The 12246-nt window shown below is 41.4% G+C and overlaps 1 long non-coding RNA gene across 3 annotated transcripts in view; it reads right to left on the bottom strand.

The window, feature by feature from the left end:
* The window catches only part of LOC107973934 (uncharacterized), a 28966-nt gene that overhangs the window by 8898 nt on the left and 7822 nt on the right, over positions 1-12246 (bottom strand). Inside the window, exons 1-2 of one of the 3 annotated variants that reach the window (XR_010149887.1) lie at positions 3814-7584; positions 2927-3036 (exon numbers count right to left, since the gene is read on the bottom strand). This is a non-coding gene — a long non-coding RNA (uncharacterized LOC107973934). Of the gene's footprint in view, positions 1-2926; positions 3075-3813; positions 7585-12246 lie in introns of those variants that run through there. The other 2 variants (XR_010149886.1, XR_001716470.3) reach the window with 2 other exon arrangements.

The following is a 12246-nucleotide window of genomic DNA, read 5'->3' as shown; positions in this document are numbered from 1 at the left end:
ATCATATTTGGAAAGAGAGATTTATTTTAAGGGATTGGCTCATGTAATTACAGAGGCTGGCAAGTCCACAATCTCCAGAGCAGACCATCAGCCTGGGGACCCATGAAAAAGCCAGTGTTGGAGTTTGTCTGAAGGCCATCTCAAAATTAGTCATCACACCCCCAAAAAAGAACCTTAATTTGGGTTTATAAATGAGACTTAGAGATGCTTAGTAACTTGCTCAAGGTCACTCAGCGAAAAGGTAATGAACCCAAAAGCAGAACTTGGCTCTCACTGAGGCCAGAGTTTGTGCTATTTCCACTATATGAGGCAAAGGATGTTCTAATGGGGTCCTGTCCCATCTTCATGGCTACTTTGCAGCTAGGTTCAAGGCACCATCCTCCTCAATGGGTAGCAGCAATAGCTCCAGATTGAGCCTACTGCTTTTACCCTCCATACAGCAGCTAGAAGTGTATCAGTTTGTCACATGTGGTCTGAGTTTAATAGTCCAGGGCTGCAATGACTGTTCCATGGTGAGGGGATCCAGTTTCCCTCTATTTTGTTGCCTTGCCATCCTCAACATATGGCTTCCATCTCCTGGCCTAGGATGGCTCCTCCAGCCCCCACCATCATGTCCGCATTGGAGCCAGTGAGAGGAGAATAGGAGGAAATGGAAGCCTGCACTTACTTCTCACAGCCCATTGGCCAGAGCAATTGGCTAGGTTGTTTTGGTCACATGGAAAAGCTTATATGCAAAGGAGTCTGGGAAGTGATTTTTAATTGGATAGCCGCATGCTGAGCCTAAACTTAGGGGTTCCAATATTAAAGGAATAAAGGGGGGAAATGAATATTGGGGGACAACTGACACTCTGTACCACAAATGATTTTCTGTTGCTCTTACAGAAATACTTTCTATCTCCTCCGTGGCTTTGCCCTGCCTGGCGCCTGCTTGCTGCTCCAGCCTCCCCTCCCAGCACACTCCCCCTACTCTCTGCCCTCCAACCACATGGTGACCTTTCAGTTCCTTGAGTGTTCCATGCTCCCTCCCACCCCAGGGCCTTTGCATGAAACATTCCTTCTGCCTGGAACGCTCTTCTCCTGTATCACCTAGTTAACTCCTACTCATTCTTCAGATGTCAGCTCAGCTGTCATTTTCTCTGGCAGGGCTTCTCTGATTCCATTCTAATGTATGTATTTTTTTTAGCCTCTGATCTGCCATGAATCTTTCCTCTATAACATTCCACTCAGTTATAATTGTATACCTATTTAATAACCATTTAACTAATTACCATCTCTTTCTCTAGACAGTAAGTCAATAAAGGACAGATCATCTTGGTTTTGCTCATTGTTGTATCCCTAGCACCTAGCAGAGTGCTGGGGACAAATATTTGTTTTTCTTGAATGAATGGACAAAGACTCCTTAAAATTGTCTGGATTATACTGACAGGACAATTTCAGCTATGTGGACAAGGTCTCAGACTACATGGCTTGATCCAGAGATCTGTTTTTAGTCACTGTAGAGACTCTGGGCTATCTAGGGCCTCCTGTGGACAGAGCGAGTTGTTCAAGTTCCACCTCATAAGGCTTGATTCTAACATTCATTGCATTGCACTCTTGCTCCCTGACTGCAAATAGATTCTGCCAGGCTTTTAGCTTGTTGCTCTGATGAGGTTGTATTTACAAAAAAAGAAGTCAGGCAGGTTGAATCCTGCCAAATTGCATCTCTACAGAGAAAGCCCCACGGCTGCATCATGTGAATGCCTGGCTGCTCTGCAGTTCAGGGCTTGGAATTTCTAGAGGGGAAAGCACTTGAGAGTGCCCACTAGAGTTAATACGGAGTACACTGGGGAATTTCTGTAAGTCAAAGATTTACCTCCTGCCTCTGCATTTTTCTAGGTCCAAACACAAAGGCCTCCCGACCTTAGAGTTCTGTGTCTGGATGTTTTTGGCTACAAAACCAGAAAACTCCTTCTCAACTGGCTTAAACAGTGAGTTTTGCATCACACATCACAAGGAGGCTGGAGGTAGGGCAACCCAGGGACTTTTAATTGAGCAGTTTGCATACTCCATGGAGGACTTGAATTCTTTCCATCCCTGTTTTATATGTGTGGTTCTGCCCTTGCTTTTTTCATTTGACAATGTATCCTTGAAATCATTTCCAACAGGACGGAAAGAGCTACCTTATTGTTTTTAGATTGAATAGTGTTCCATTTTAAAGAGATATCATAATTTACTGAACCAATTCCCTTGTAATGAGCACTTACTTTTTTTCCAATCTTTTGCTGTTACAATCATGTGATGAATACTCGTACATAAGTTATTTTACATGTGACTGAGTGCATCCAAGGATAAATTCCTAGAAGTGAACTTGCTGGGTCACAAGCTATATGCCTTTGTAATTCTGGCAGATGTTGCCAATCTGCCTTCCACAGGGGTTGTACCAATATACTCCCCTCCCCAAATGTGTACAGGAGCACTTCAAGTCTTTTTGACACCTTAACTTAAACATAGGCTAGAAAAAATATGGCAGGTGTCTGGGTGATTTCTGCTTAGAGAAACAAAGGTGGGTTGTTTATCAACTCAGTCTTTTTAGCTGGCACCAACACAAGCCTCAGTGCTTTTTCAATAAATTAGTAATCTCTGTGGACTCCCCTGCCCTCACAATTGTGAGGGTACTAGGCTGTCCATGCACAGTCCACATTTCAGAACTTAGTATCTGCAATTAGATCATTCTGTCCACAAACTACTCCTCTCTAGAGGTCTTTTCTCCCCATCTCCACCTGGCAATCTCCTAGTCCTCCCTCAGGCCCAGTTGAGATGCCCCCTTCCTCCATTAAACATTATCTGACACCCCTAGGCAGAATTAGTCACTCTTCTTTGCTCCCGTGGAATTTTGTTCACACCTCAATCATGGCACGAATCACTTGTAATGTAATTATCCACTTACCTGTTCATCTCCCACATCGCATGCCTTAAGGATAGAAACTTCATCTTCATCTCTGGGCCAGCGCTTCTACACATGGTGCCTGGCACATAAACACTTCACAGTAAAGCTTGCTGAAATGAAATCAGGCAAGGGCGCAGTTTTGTGGTGCCTGGTGGCAAAATCAAACAGTATTTATTTTTTCCCTTTTCTGGTAGTATCAATGAAAAGGTAAAAAATATGGCACTTCTGAGTATTTCTTTCTATCTTTTTGTGTTCCTGGACTTCTCCTTCTCCTGGAATCTGTCCTGTTCTCAGTGCCTAGAACAATGCCTGGGAAACAACAGGCATTTCATAAATAAATGTTGGATGAATGGGTATCTTTGATCAGAGGAAGCTTCCAAAATGCAGCTGATTTTTTTTTTTTTTTTTTTTTTTTTTTTTTTTGCCTGCTTGATGTGCCCAAAGGGTATTTCCAAGTCTTTCCAAACCCTCAAGCATGGACCCTCATTTGCCAGTTCTGTGTATTTGGGTTTTATTTCACCTCGAGTTAATGCATGTAAAAGTGCTTAGAACAATGCCAGCCACTTAGTAAGCATTCAATAAATGCTGACTATTATTTTTTATTATTATTCCCACTAGCCCAAACATGCTCCCATCAGTCCACCCCTTGTGCTGGGCTCTTCATTTCTCTCCCCACCAGTTAATGCGGCCTCAATCCCTGGAAAACATCCATGTAAGCACTCAGGTTTCAATTTACCAACTGTGTGACCTTGAGCCAGTTACTTAATCTCTTGGAGGCTCAGTTTCTTCATTTGAAAAATAGGCATTATCTTAATATCTACCTCTAGATAGACATTAGATAGACATTGTTATGAGGATTAAAGAGCCAATCCATAGACACTGCTTACCATCATGCAGGGCTCAGAGTCGGCATTTAGCCAGCATCATGATCATGATCATGATCATCATCATCATCATCACTGCAGATGCCAAACACCTTCCATCTCTTCTTTCTGGGAGGCTCATTCCCACAGCTCTTCTGGCTGATGGTAAACCTTTAACTGGTTCTGAAGTTTGGGGCATCACCAAGAAGCTTGTGTTGACCATGTGATATGGTTTGGCTCTGCATCCCCACCCAAATCTCATCTTGAATTTTAATCCCCACATGTCAGGGGAGGGGTCTGGTGAGAGGTGATTGAATCATGGGCACGGACTTCCCCATTCCTGTTCTTGACTGTGAGTGAATTCTCATGCGATCTGGTTGTTTGAAAGTGTGTGGCACTTCCCCTTCACTCTTTCTCTCTCCTGCTCTGCCATGGTAAGACATGCTTGCTTCCCCTTTAAGTTCTGCCATGACTGTAAGTTTCCTGAGGCTTTCCAGCCATGCTTCCTGTTAAGCCTGCAGAACTGTGAGTGAATTAAACCTCTTTTCTTCACAAATTACTCAGTCTCAGGCAGCTCTTTATAGCAGTGTGAAAATGGACTATACAGAAAATTATTTATAACAGCTATAAAGATATCTGAAAATGTGGAAGCAACTTTGGAACTGGGTAACAGGCAGAGGTTGGAACAGTTCGGAAAGCTCAGAAGAAGACAGGAAGACGTGGGAAAGTTTGGAACTTCATGAAGATTTGTTCAATTGTTTTGATGAGAATGCTGATAGTGATATGGACAATGAAGTCCAGACTCAAGTGGTCTCAGATGGAGATGAGGAACTTATTGAGAACTAGAGTAAAGGTCACTCTTGCTATGCTTTAGCAAAGATACTGGTGGCATTTTTTCCCCTGCCCTAGAGATCTGTGGAACTTTGAACTTGAGAGAGATGATTTAGGGTATCTGCTGGAAGAAATTTCTAAGCAGCAAAGCATTCAGGAGGTAAACTGGCTGTTTCTAAAAGTGTATGCTCATATGCATGAACAAAGAGATGATCTGAAACTGGAACTTATATTTAAAAGGGAAGTACAGCATGTAAGTTTAGAAAATTTGCAGCCTGGCCATGTGGTAGAAAAGAAAAATCCATTTTCTGGGGAGAAATTCAAGCCTGCTGCAGAAGTTTGCATAAGTAAAGAAGAGTTAAATAGCCAAGACAATGGGGAAAATGTCTCCTGGGCATTTCAGAGACCACTGAGGCAGCCCCTCCCATCACAAGCCCAGAGACCTAGAAGGAAAAAATGGTTTCATGGCCCAGGCCCAGGCCCCAGCAGCTCTGTGCAGCCTTGGGACGTGATGCCCTGGATCCCAGCCACTCCAGCTCTAGCCATGGCTAAAAGGGGCCAAGGTACAGCTCGGGCCATTGCTTCAGAGATTGCAAGCCCTAAGTCTTTGGCAGCTTCCATGTGATGTTGGGCCTGCAGGTGTGCAGATGGCAAGAGTTGAGGTTTTGGAATCTCCACCTAGATTTCAGAGGATGTATGGCAATGCCTGGATGTCCAGGCAGAAGTCAGCTGCAGGGGCAGAGCCCTCATGGGCAGTGCAGCGGGGAAGTGTGGGATTGGAGCCCTGACACAGAGTCCCCACCGGGGCACTGCCTAGTGGAACCATGAGAAGAGGGCCACCATCCTCCAAACCCCAGAATGGTACATCCACTGACAGCTTGCACCATGTGCCCAGAAAAGCCACAGGCACTCAATGCCAGCCCATGAAAGCAGCTATGGGGGCTGTACCCTGCAGAGCCACAGAGGCAAAACTTCCCAAGGCCTTGGGAGCCCACCTCTTGCATCAGCATGCCCTGGATGTGAGACATGGAGTCAAAGGAGATTATTTTGGAGGTTTAAGATTTAATGACTTCCAGCCAGGGACAGTGGCTCACGCCTGTAATCCTAGTACTTTGGGAGGCCGAGATGGGTGGATTGCCTGAGTTCAGGAGTTCAAGAACAGCCTGGGTAACACGGTGAAACCCTGTCTCTAATAAAATACAAAAAATTAGCTGGGCATGGCAGTATGTGCCTGTAGTCCCAGCTACTCGGGAGGCTAAGGCAGGAGAATTGCTTGAACCCAGAAGGTGGAGGTTGCAGTGAGCTAGGATAGCACCACTGCACTCCACCCTGGGTGACACTCTGTCTCCAAAAAAAAAAAAAAAAAAAAAAGATTTAATGACTTCCTTGCCAGGTTTTGAACTTGCATAGGACCTGTAGTCCCTTGGTTTTGGCCAATTTCCCCCTTTGCAATGGGAGCATTTACCTAATTCCTGTATTTCCATTGTATCTTGGAAGTTACTAACTTGTTTTTTATTTTACAGGCTCATAGGCGGAAGGGGCTTGCCTTGTCTCAGATGAGACTTTGGACTTAGACTTTTGAGTTAATGCTGGAATGAGTTAAGACTTTGGGGGACTGTTGGGAAGGCATGCTTGGCTTTGAAATGTGATGACATGAGATTTTGGAGGGGCCAGGGGTGGAATGATATGGTTTGGCTCTGTCCTCACCCAAATCTCATTTCGAATTGTAATCCCCACATGTGGGGGGAGGGGCCTGGTGGCAGGTGATTGAATCATTGGGATGGAGTTCCCCCTTGCTATTCTTGTGAGAGTGAGTTCTCACAAGATCTGGTTGTTCAAAAGTGTGTGGCAGTTCCCTCTTCACTCTCGCTCTTTCCTGCTCCACCACGGTAAGACATGCTTGATTCCCCTAACCCTTCCACCACAATTGTAAGTTACCAGCCATGCTTCCTGTTAAGCCTGTGGAAATGTGAGGAAATTAAACCTCTTTTCTTCATAAATTACTCAGTCTCAGGTAGTTCTTTATAGTTAAAATGGATTAATATATCATGTGTTGATGAAGTTCCTGTTATTCCCTCCTTACCCTCCTACGTGGATTATCTAAAGATATTTATTTCACTCCCACAAAAATGTTTTGTTCTCACCCATTCCCGAGAGCTGAAAGTAGGCTGTGGGAACTTGAGTGAGAAAATAAGAGCAGCCTACTCCCCCTGACCATATTCCTGCCTGATGGCCAGTATTTGGGTGACACTTCACCCTGCCACCAATTTTTTGAGTCCTATTTCCCACAGACTCGGTGTTAGTCCATTCTTGTGCTGCTATAAAGAAATACCTGAGACTAGGTAATTTATAAAGAAAACAGGCTTTGATTTGGCTCACGTTTCTGCAGGCTGTACAGGAAGCATGGTGCCAGCATCAGCTTCTTGTGAAGGCCTCAGGAAGCTTTCAATCATGGCACAAAGTGAAGGGGAGCCAGCACATCACATGGTAAAGACAGGGCGCAAAAGAGAGAAGGGGGAGGTCTCAGATTCTTTTAAACAACCAGTTCTCATGTGAACTAACTGGGAGAGAACATCACCAAGAAATGGTGCTAAGCCATTTGTGAAGGATCCACCCCCATGATCAAATCACCTCCCACCAAGTCTCACCTCTAACAGTGACGGTTACATTTCAACATGAGATTTGAAGAGGACAAACACCCCAAACATAACAGACTCACTTGTGACTTTGCCCTATAAACTTTCAGGGAAAATGAGGTCACTTCTGACCCAGAGACTCTGTCATCTTACCCTCTCCTGGGGGTCTTCATCTAAAGAAGTGTAAATTCCTTACTGATCCAGTTTTGTATGTGTATGTGTGTGTATACACAAAATTTACTATATAGAAAGTAAATTCTTCTACTATATATATGCATTATATACACATTATAATGTATATATAATGTATATATAAATATATATAATTGTGTGTGTGTGTGTGTATATATATATATACAGTAGAAGAATTCAGAGGTGTTAGAAATTATGAAGAGGGGCCAGGCACGGTGGCTCACGCCTGTAATCCCAGCACTTTGGGAGGCCGAGGCGGGCGGATCACGAGGTCAGGAGATCGAGACCATCCTGGCTAACGCGGTGAAACCCAGTCTCTACTAAAAATACAAATATTAGCCAGGCGTGGTGGCGGGTGCCTGTAGTCCCAGCTACTCGGGAGGTTGAGGCAGGAGAATGGCATGAACCCAGGAGGCGGAGCTTGCAGTGAGCCGAGATCGTGCCACTGCACTCCAGCCTGGGCGACAGAGCGAGACTCCATCTGAAAAAAAAAAAAAATTATGAAGAGGACTATAAGATAACTACCACAGAAGGCAGGTGGAAGTGGTCTCTGTGGAGAAGGAAGAATTGGGGAAGAGCCCACAGGGAACACACGAGACCATCGTTATATTTGTTTCTCAGCCTGAGTAGTGGGTACATAGGCGTTCACTGGACTATTAATCTTTAAAATGTACATGTACATTTAACACATGGAAGTGTACATGATGGATTTCATAATTTTTTTAAAGTAAAATATTGTGAAAGGGAAGGGAAGGAAGGAAAGGAAGGCAAATGAAAGGAAAAGAAAGGAAGAAAGAAAGAAGGAGGGAGGATGGGAGGAAGAAAGAAAACTGGATTTGTTAATAGGAAAGAATATATCAATGTCAAATCCCCATTCTGGGCCAGCATTATTCAGCATCCAGAAGGATCATCTCAACAATTACTCAGTGGATCAGCTTATTTAACTGATGACTGTACAGTTAATTCATGCTCAAAAATCAAACATTCTAAGCTTCTTTCTATGAGTATCTTCCAGATCAAGATTATTCATCTCATGGTTTTAAAGGACAGAATTTCCTGGAGCATGTTGGTCCTCTTGTAGGTGCTACTGCAGCAAAGTTGAAACAATCATACATCAGACCAAAATACAAGTCAGTTCTTCAGTTTTCACCAATTAAAATTAACTCTGTCTAAATAAATCAACTCTTACCACCTTCAGGATTCATATCTCAAGTAAGAGACATTCTTACTGACCAATAACACAAAATATCCCACCCTCAGCACTAGGATCCTCAGTTTTGAATTCTTTCAACCATTTTTGTCAAAAGCCTTGCTGTAGCCAGGTGTGGTGGCACATTCCTGTAATCTCAGCTACTCGGGAGGCTGAGGAGGGCAGATCCCTTGTCCCTAGGAGTTGAAGGCCAGCCTGGGCAACATAGCAAGACTCTGTCTCAAAAAAAAAAAAATACATGACAACAATAACATGAAAGCCAGGAGAATGCTAAAATGAATTAAAGTGTCTTAAGGTCCCTAGAGTTATTTAGAAAAGGGTGAAAGTACTAATTCAAGGGTGACCTAATTAAGCCAAGGATGCATGCTATAATATGTGGGTAATAAAATAACAATAATAGCAAACACGTGACTACTAATTTATAGAGGATGAAAATGAAATAATTAGGAAAATATTGATTGATCCAAAAGAAGGCAAGAAAGAGGTAAAAAGAAACAAAAAACAGATGTGAAAAATGGAAAAAAATGGCAAAATGGTATACCTTAAACCCTACAGTATCAGTAATTACCATAATATAAATCAATTAAAGGCAAAGATTTTCAGACTGGACAAGAAAAAAAAAAACCAACTATATGCTGTTATAGAAGACACACCTTAAACATAAGGATGCATAAAGGTTGGAAATAAAGGGATTTTTGGCCAGGTGTGGTGGCTCATGCCTGTAATCCTAGCACTTTGGGAGGCTGAGGTGGGTGGATCACCTGAGGTTAAGAGTTCAAGACCAGCCTGGCCAACATGGTGAAACCCCATCTCTACTAAGTATACGAAAATTAGCCAGGTGTGGTGGCACACGCCTGTTATCCTAGCTACTTGGGAGGCTGAGGCATGAGAAACACTTGAACCCGGGAGGTGGAGGTTGCAGTGAGCTGAGATTGTGCCACTGCACTCCAGCCTGGGCAACAGAGCGAGACTCTGGAAAGAAAGAAAAGAAGGAAGGGGAGGGGAGGGGAGGGGAAGGGGAGGGGAAGGGAAGGGGAAGGGGAAGGGGAAGGGGAAAGGGAAGAGAGAGAGAAAGAGAAAGAAGGAAAGAAAGGAAAGAAATAAAGAAAAAAGAAAGAAAGAAAGAAAGAAAGAAAGAAAGAAAGAAAGAAAGAAAGAAAGAAAGAAAGGAAGGAAAGGGATTTTTTTAAAAAAAGAAAAAAATAATAAGTCATGAAAACACCAAAAGGAAGCTGGTGTATCTGTACTGGTATCATAAACATAAGGAAAAAAGTATTGCTAGAGATGATGAGAGACATTTCATAATAACGAAAGGGAAATTTTAATAGGAAAATATAAAATCCTAACTATATATGCAATTAAAAACAGCCTCAAAACATAAAAGTAATAACTGACAGGTCTAAAAGGAAAAAGAGAAACCCATAATAATAGTTGGAGATTTTTTAACATATAGCTCTCAATAACTGGTAGAATAAGTAGACAAGAAATCAACATTAGGATATAGGAAATTTTGAATAACATGATTAACAAAACTGATCTAGATGACATATAATTATCATACCCAATAGCTGCAGAATGCCATCTTTTCCAATATACATTGAACAACGATCAAAATACCTCCACAGGTTTTTTTTCTTTTCCTTGTAAGCATTTTCAATGAACTCACAATTTTGATATGCCATTTCTCTGTTATCATTTAGTTTTAAACATTGTCTTATTTCCACTGTGATTTCTTCTTTGGCCCATGAGAACATTTTTAGCAAGTGTGTTGCTTAACTTCCAAATATTTTGTAATCTTCTAGTTGTTTTTTGTTATTGATTTCTAGTTCAATTTGTCAGAGATTTCAATCCTGTAAAATTTGCTGAGATTTCCTTTATAGCCCAGCTTAAAACAAAACTCAAAAGGATCAAACCATTTCCAAGTAACTGCGTCCCAGAACAAAGTTCAAACATAATTAAAGGAATACAAAATAATCTAGCACCCAACAAAGTAAAATTTACAATGTTTGGCACCTGATCAAAGATTACCTGGCTTACAAAGAAGCAGAAAAATATCACCTATAAGGAGGAGAAAAATAAATCAATGGAAGCCAACCTAGAACTGACATAGGTGTTAGGATTATCAGACAAGGACAGTAAAACAATTGTTACAACTATATTTTGTATGTTCAAAAGTTAAGTAGACACTTAGAAGGTGTATAAAATTAAAAACCTAAATTGATCATCCAGAGATGAAAGCTACAATGTGTGAGATGAATTATACACTGAAAGGGATTAGCAGATTAGATTTTAAAGAAAAAATGATTAGTGAACTTGAATACATAGACTATGATAAATTTAAGATGTATGCTATAAACCATACAGCAACCACTAAAATAATGAAATTAAGAGTTACAGGCCAGGTGTGGTAGCTCACTCCTATAATCCCAGCACTTTGGGAAGCCAAGGCAGGAGGATCACTGGTGGCCAAGAGTTCAAGACCAGCCTGGGCAACAGAGCTAGATCCTGTCTCTAAAGTAATTTAAAAATTAGCAAGGTATGGTGGAGCATACTTGTAATCCCAGCTACTGGGGAAACTGAGGTGGGAGGATTGCTTGAGACCAGGAGTTGGAGGCTGCAGTGAAATGTGATCACGCTGCTGCGCTCCAGTCTGGGCAAGAGAGCAAGACCCTGTCAAAAAAAAAAAAAAGAGTTATAGCAAAAAGCCAATTAAGAAAATAAAGCAGAATTTTTTAAAAATACAAAAATAGTCAACCCAAAAGCAGGTGGAAAAGGAAACAAAGAATAGATAGGACAAATAGAAAACAAATAGCAAGGTGCTGACACACCTAATCATATCTTTAAAATCACATTAAATGTAATTTCATTAATTAAATGGCACAGATTGTCAGTTTGGATTTTTTTTTAAAAAGACCCAACTACATGCTGCCTAAAAGAAACACACTTTAAATATAAAGAAACAAATAGGTTAAAAGACATATGATGCCAATACTAAAAGAAATTCACAGTGACTATATTAATATCAGATAAAATAGATTGCAGAGAAAATAAAGAAGGTCATCTTACAATGATACAAGGGTCAACTCACCAAGAGAACATAATAGTCCTAAATGTTTATGCACCTAAAACCAGTTTCAAGACTGGTTTTGAAAAACTGAGAGAACTGTATGGAGAAATAGACAAATCTACAATTATATTCAGAGGTTTCAATATCTCTCCCAATAATTGACAGAACACATAGACAGAAACTCATGAGACTATAGAAAATATGAACAACACTGTCAACCAACTTGACCTCATTGACATTTATGGGACACTCCATTCACAACAGCAGCATACACATTCTTTTCAAGTGCACACGGAACAATTACCAAGATAGGCCATTTTGGGGGCATAAAACAATTAAAATTATTGTTACAATTATTCAAGACACACAATGTATATTCTCTAAACTCAATGAAATTAAATTAGAAATCGTTAACAGAAAGCTCTCTGGAAACTTCCCAAATATTTGGAAATTAAATAACATACTCCTAAATAACTTATGGATCAAGTAAGATATAAAAAAGTTAGAAAGTATTTTGAACT

This window comes from Pan troglodytes, chromosome 13 (genome assembly GCF_028858775.2).
Source record: "Pan troglodytes isolate AG18354 chromosome 13, NHGRI_mPanTro3-v2.0_pri, whole genome shotgun sequence".
Taxonomy (NCBI): Eukaryota; Metazoa; Chordata; class Mammalia; order Primates; family Hominidae; genus Pan; species Pan troglodytes.
The sequence above is the reverse complement of the archived record's forward strand: the minus strand, read 5'-3'. Positions and strand labels throughout refer to the sequence as shown.